Source organism: Oreochromis niloticus, linkage group LG14 (genome assembly GCF_001858045.2).
Source record: "Oreochromis niloticus isolate F11D_XX linkage group LG14, O_niloticus_UMD_NMBU, whole genome shotgun sequence".
NCBI lineage: Eukaryota > Metazoa > Chordata > Actinopteri > Cichliformes > Cichlidae > Oreochromis > Oreochromis niloticus.
The window spans coordinates 38000511-38008235 of record NC_031979.2 but is presented as its reverse complement, the minus strand read 5'-3'; positions in this window follow the sequence as shown (position 1 = coordinate 38008235).

Here is a 7725-nt window from a genome sequence, read left to right as displayed (position 1 = left end):
TGGACCAAGGAGGAGGAGAGAGAGAGGGAGGCAGGGAGGGAGAGAGGGAGGTCCGAAAACCATGGGAGAGAGAGCGCGAGAGCGTCCAGCTGTTTACAGGAGAACAAAACTCTTTCAAAGAAGCAGCTTCAGTCTGGAATGCGCCTCTAATCCCGGAGATTTCCCCGTTTGGACCAGAAATTCTTTGATGGTGACATTTGGAAAGAAAGCGAGCTTCCAGTTACCCCTGAGCTGCTTCACAGCAGAGCTCGGAGGTTATTCTGCTGAAAGTGTGCAAAAGTATGACTGATAGCACGATTTATGACAGATGTCCTACAGAAAGACCACGAAGGGACCAAAAATGACAATAAACAGCAGAAAAATGTGTAAAAGCTCCCAAATTAAACAAAAGAAGGTGCAAAACCATAAAAATGAGCAAAGGAGACAAGAAATGGTCCCAAAGGGGCGTGAAACATGCAGAGTGACTCAAAATGACTACAGAAAGACATAAAACTATCCAAATGAGATACACATTACTACACACACACAAAACAAGTATTTAAAGTGAGACATAAAAGTACCACAGAGGCGTAAAAGGACAGCAGAGACACAAAAAGATCCATAAAATGCTCCGAACACGACACAAAAGCACAAAAAGACTGGTCAGTTCCTTCTTTGGTGAGGAAACACTGAGAGTCACGCGGCGTCTCATCCACACACAGACGTTAGAAATGCAACAACACATTCAGCCGAACATTTACACACGACCTGTGTGCACATGTGCACGGAAACAAAAGACTTTCACATAATCATGAGAAAAATCACAAGTTTACCACAGACGAGTGGGTAAAAGAGCATCTCAGGTCATTTCTGGATTTTCCATACGAGCCGTTCATAACTGCAGTCTACACGCACAAACACACGAACAACACACATGGAAACACTGGAAATCCCTTTTTGGCACAACATGACGAATGATCCAGATGTGCAGATGTTAATGACACAAGCTTCACCTGAGCCCAGCTCACGCGTGGAAAACATGAGCTGTTTTGTTATTGTGTTTGTGTGGTAGCTGATGACTGAGGCACATGCTCAGTAATTTGTTATTGCATAAAATGAGATCTGTGTGCTGGACGACTCACACAGACAAGGAGGACAGAGGAAAACCAACGAACGACAACAGACAGTCTACAGGCGGTCACCGTGGTAACCAGTGATGGGAATAACGGCGTTACAAGTAACGGCGTTACTAACGGCGTTACTTTTTTCAGTAACGAGTAATCTAACTAATTACTATTCCTATCGTTACAACGCCGTTACAGTTACTAACAAGGAAACTTGTTAGTAACTGAAAAAAAAACCTACTATTTTTCAACAAACAGACGGTTGAAGCTGTGTTCAGCTTACCGCATCTTATATCAGTTGCAGGAAGTAGCTGTAAGTAATCTGGACGCTACAGCTTTAAGCAGCTGCGCGCTCCCGCGGACGGTAATCACGGTCACTGTCCAGCACAACACCTGGAGCTCAGGGGGCAAAACAATCGCATGAGTGCTGCTGTTTGACTGAGGAAGAATAAAGTAGTCGTGGTAAGTCAATCACGTGACCACTTAAAGACAAAGCAACAAGGTGCCAGTTTTTAAATTGTGTCGATAGGCCACGTAAAACCAGAGTCATGATAAACAAGATATACGCGGCGTTTTTTCCTCAATAGTTTCGCCACGTTAGCGCCAGCACTGACACATCGATTACAGCTCTCTCACTCTAGATCGTCTGTCGATCTAGAGTGACCTAAAAAAACCCGTGAAGTTTTAAGATTGATGGCGAGAGAGAGAGAGAGAGAGCAGGAAGAGAGAGAGAGCGAGTTTTGAGATGTGAGATTTGTGACGTTTAGCGTGTTTGTTGTGTGTAGTTAATGTGTTGTGTTGTGGATAGTTTTGTGTTGTGTGTCAGAACAATGAGGCGACTGCTGTCTCCAGGTAGAAACAGCAGTGATACACCTGCTGCTGTCACACCTGCAGGTATCAGGCTGTGATGTTCTCCTTTATAGTGGACAGAAATGATTTTTTTGGAGTGGCACAAATAATTTGTGGCATCTTATTGAAGAACAGCTGATTGTTCTGTAAATAGTTTGAAATGGTTATTTAAAAAATGGGTAAAAGGTAAATGGATGCAAATAACTTTGTTGTTTGTAAAACTTGTGCATAGGATTTTAAAATTGACAATTTATATTTGCATTTGAAGTTATGAAATATGATTCATTAAACATGTTTGTGGTTGTTACAGTAAAAAAACTTAACTTTTTCTACTCTGATTTTATGGTTTTTGTCTGATTGTGTTAATTGTGTTAATACAGTATGTCAAAATGAAAACATGACTGTAAATTCAGGCACGTGAGGTTGTGCTGAAAAGAATGACACCAAACAAGGCAAAGTAAATAGTTTTTAAAGGTAAAATGTGGAGAGAAAATCAAGAGTAGTAAAAAATGGCCAATTATACCCTGGACCCCACAGGGTTAAACTTTTTTTTTAAAGTAACGCAGTAGTTACTTTTCAAGTAATTAATTACTTTTAGAATATTGTAACTCAGTTACTAACTCAGTTACTTTTTTGAAGAAGTAACTAGTAACTATAATTGAATTACTTTTTCAAAGTAACTTGCCCAACACTGGTGGTAACCATAGGTGTAAATCAAAAGGTAGTAAAAGCAGTTTCTCCGGCTGACGCCTCATCTTCGGGCAGGGCGATGAGAGCAGCGAGGCCGGCCCTGTTTCCCCCTGCAGGGCAGCTTGTCAGGGGCAGGATGTGACTGAGGAGCAGCTCATTGGACGCTGGAGGTGGAAAATGAGCCTCCAGGTGTTTTCCCTGTAAAACTGCACAGAGAGTGAATCAGCTGCTCTCAGATGTGCGTTACACACATACTCGTGTGACACATGCAGGCCTCATATGGAAGCACTTTGTGTCATTATTCACATGTCTGAGCGGCGATTCATAACGATTACAGCTGCTGGAAGAAACATCCTCCGGGTGACTCTAGGATTCACTCCAGAGGACTTACTTTAGTGAGAGATTTTATACTAATCACTGAATGCAAATTATAAAATAAATGAAAATCAATATGTAAATATTTTTTTTGCTTGTGCGTGTTGTTTTGTTGAAAGCCGCACGCAGAGCAGCGCTTAAGTTTTAAAGGGCTGACTCAAACCCATCAGCATCATTCTGCCCTGCAGCCACAACCAAAGCACCAAAGGCTGCAGTTCCTCCCGTCCGGGGCTCGGAGGAGAGCTGCTGCTCCTCCGCATTGAAAGGAGCCATAGAGTGTCTCCAAAAGTTGATTCTGTTCATCTGGACGTAGCGTTTTCAGTGAGAGAAACATAGTGCCAGCCACATAGTGGGAATGAGCTAACTATAACGCTCTGTGATATTAACTGGGTTCCAGTTTTGGATATGAAGTTTAAAACTATACATTTAATCCCATTTAATATAGTAAAAAAATACAATTTCAATACTAAACCTCGGTTTTTCTACATGATACAAAATGCTGCTGTATCATTAAAAAATCCGTCAGCATGACTCTTTGGGCTGAAGTTGAAATAAGTAAATGTGTAAACTGACAGAAAGCTCAGTGCCTTTTATTATAAAGCAAAGGTTTAGTTAACTGACAGATCAGTAAACAGTAAACACCAGTAGAGTCTTTCTATCATTTCATTGTTCATGTCTTGGTTCATTTCTCTGTTGTGGTATGAATGGTCGTGATGGAGTTCTTTACCATTGAGAAAAATCTCAGCTCGTGTTTTAAAAGCCATCCAGCAGGCCCGACTGGTGTCTCTGTGGGACCGATTCTGGCCCCTGAGCCTTATGTTTAATACGCCTGCTCTAAAGCATGCAGAACTAAAACATAATCTATAAACATCGTGTTTTATACAGTAAGGCTTGGCACTGCCGATGGAGACCACAAACTCATCAGTAAAGTGTTTACAGAGGTCATAGGTCAGGTAAACCGTGGGCTCATTTTTTCATTGACTTCCACATAACCAGAGGAGTCGCCCACTGCTGGACGTCTCCTCAGCGTTGGCTTCCATATTTGATCTGAAATACTTTGAAATGTGCAACAGAAGCTAATATTAGCCTAGAAATGACAGTCTTCATGAAGTGTTCCTGAGTATCATCTGACTGGCTTATGATGACAGATGCAGTAAATATGCGGTGGGTTTATATTTAATTCAATTCCATGGCTGCTGGAAAGTTTGTGAATTTCCCTAAAAAATGTACTCGTTGTTGTTAAATTATCGGTGATGTAGAAGAAACAGAGACCTTCGTAACCACATCTGTTCCCTCTGAAGGACCAGGCAGAGATTTATACTGGACAAACACAACCCGAGGAAACACACACACACACTGGAATGCTGTCTGAAAAACAGAAGCAGATGTAAGAAAGTGTGAACACTAAAAATATATAGACACACACACACAGTGGGGGTAAACAGAGCTGGTCGGCTGGCACCGTCCTGTCACTGTTATTCCAAACTCAGACATTCCACAACTCACTTTCCTCCTGACAATTACCCTCCAGACTCTGTGTGTGTGTGTGTGTGTGTGTGTGTGTGTGTGTGTGTGCACGTGCAGCAGAGGTCAGGAGGTCATCGGCAAACAAAAGGAAAAGGACGGCAGCTCTAAACTCCAACACTCGGGGTCCTTTCAGCAGTCCTGACGGTTCGAACACAAACAGGAAGTGAAAACGTGTTTTATGATTCACAGTTTCACACAGTAACGCGGGCTGACTGCACACACCTGGATGTCTTATTTTACACCTGGATGTTGGCGGTTTGGTGCTCAGTCTGAAGAAAGTTACAGCTGAGCACATAGAATCGATCGATGTCTCCAGTTTTAACATCTGTGCTCTCGACACAGGCCGAATAAAAGTGCAAACTCCACTGCTGCACAATCTTCTGCCTATGAAATATTAGCATGAAGAATGTGCGCTCAAAACCTAGAACAGCCAGCAGTGAGTCAGTCCCCACAGACCCAGACATGTTAACACTTTGCAGAAATAATCACGTTTGTGATTCAAAGTCTTAAAACACATTTTCTTTATTCTTGCTGTAAATTTTCAACAAAATTCAAACCCAGAAAAATCTGTTGTTTATTAACAGTCACCTGTGTCCCCGGGAATCACTTCTGGTTATAGTTGCGCTGTTGTTTCTGGAGCCAGAAGTGACTGAATTTAGAAACATGCTGAAGTTGGACTTTTTAACATGCCAGTCTGTGGGGTCTGACTCACCGCTGCAGCCTCAAGTGCCCGTTAGAGGAAGTTCAGTTTTAGTACTTCCTTGTTGGTTGTGAAGTGTCAGTCACACGTTATCCTGGATTTACTCCTTACACACACAAACACACACTTAATTTTCCATTTGCTGGACAAAACTTTCATCACCACACCTGTAGTTATTTATAGAAGCGACTGCAGGGACCTGTCTGCAGGAGCTACGTCTGCACCCGAGGCAGCAGACTTCAAAGATACACAACAACAAATCAGCTGTTTCCAGCTGTCCGTGCCCACAACTTATCATCAATCAGTCAGAGTATAATCAATTAATAAAAAGCCAGAATCTTATGAGGACGTTTTTCTCGTAGGTGGTCTTTAAACAGAATGCAGATTTACGGCTCTTCCACACCTGGAAGCTACATCCTGTGCATCCCGCTCTTCCTCACAGCATCATCTGTGTCTTTTTCTAAGGGCTGCACTGACAGACTGGGAGTTCATCCATGTCCTGGAGGATGTTCCACACCATCACACCATCACATCAGCAGGTACTGAGCACTGCTAACAAGCACAGCAGCTGTCTGATGTTAGCCTAATGCCTCCCAGACCTCAAACTGTGCTCTGCCGGCTGATCAGAGTCTCTGTGCGAGCTCAGCGGCGTTTCCACAGTGATGTGGCAGTGAAATCTGAGCAGACTGCTTTTTTCCTCCCAGCTCCACCAAGCTGTGGACAGAGACCGGAGAGGATGGCGTTCAGAAAACCTCTGTGGCTGGATTTGAAGCAGAGAGCTCGCTGTGGTTAGGGGGTGATGTCCGCCTCACCACAGAAACTGTCGGGCTTTACCTGCAGCCTCACTGGATCATCTGGAGGCTCTGCGTGAGTGGCGGCTGCACGCCGGTCAGGAGTCTCTGAGCTTTTTCAGATCCTGATGAGGTCACAGAGAACCGTCGTGTCCTGGTTTCACGTCTTGGCTGTTTCCTTCGTGCCGGATCAGCTAACAGCCTCGCATGAAGTCACCGGAGCGCACACCGATATTCCATCTCTAATAACCGACCACATTTCCACTGCTAATGACACGGCAGCAGCCATCTTGGCTCCACGCACCGTCTCATTACAGACTGCGAAACCGATGGCGGCGTGGCGGCATGACCGACCTGGATGTGTGTGTGTGTGGAGCACAGAGGTTTGAAAGCAGAGAGAGTGTTAAAGACTGCAGGTGTTTTTATAAGAACGCTGCCGTGCATCGTCTCCGTCGCCTCCGAACTCTTCTGATGATTCGACCGTCATCGTTTTTTCCGTAACTGCCAACGCCGCTGGAGCAGGAAAGAGGGAAGAAAGTTGGAAAAAAACAATCCCAGTCCCCAGAGATGACGGGATTTAGTCATGTGCAAACAGAAACTGCACAGACTCTGTGAGAGCCTCATGATTCAGCAGCAATAATATGAGGTGACTGTTTCATTGTGGCGGAGATTTGGTCCACTCCTCTTCACAGCGTTGCTTCAGTCCATTGATGTGTGCAGCATTTATCCATGCACAGCTCTCTGAGCTCTCTTAGATCTGCTGCTGTGCGTGGATCTTTGTCCTGCTGATGACCCAGTTTGGTCCAAGCTTCAGCTGTGGGACAGACGTCCTCATACTGGTGTACAGAGGAGGTCATGGTCCACTCGATGACTGTGAGGGGACGGTTGGTGTGAGGTGTCTGTGCTGACATGTTTGGTTTTGTGTTTCATGGACAAACATCTCGGCCTGGTCTGTGAAAAAGGACGATCTTTCCAGAAGCTTTGCAAACCTCAGCTGTGCTGCCATGAACTTTGACCTGCTATGTATGATGTTCACATACCTGAAAGCTCCAGACCACAAACTCACAAAACCTTTGCTTTCGTAAAGTTTTGCTGATGATTAATTAATCAGGCGCATCAGCAGCACCTGGCTGCCTGCAGCTCGCTGTATCTTAATGTTGATGCGAGCAGGTCTGTTGTCACCGCTCTAAGGTATGCTCTGGTTTGTAGGGCGTTACTCCTGGCATGCGCCGTGTCATCAATAGCAGCATTTTTAACAGATGAAGTACAAAACTTGACTTTTACATTGAGAGAATCACCTGGAGCTCCTGGGCGTGCGTTTGGCTCAGTAATCCTCCGTGTCTGCCTCCCATTACGGCTCACCTGTTGCTCACCGCAGATGTTGGATTGCGAACAACATCGTGTTTTCTCCCAGCAGTGACTGATGAGCTCCAGTTGATGTTTTTGGAGCGTTTTCCTCATATTTGTTGGCGAAACAGCAGATTTTGTTCATTATATCTGAATTCTGCTCAGATCGGTTTATGGCCTTTAATTAGCAGAGGAGTGGAGAGGCTTTCTAACCCTGCTGCTTATTACAGACTCACACTGAACGCGTATGTGTGCGAGTGCGGGTTTGGCCTAATCTTTCGGCATCTTTGCCAATAAGCACTTACAGCTGTGGTATGTAGAGTCTGTGTCCTTGTGAGGACCG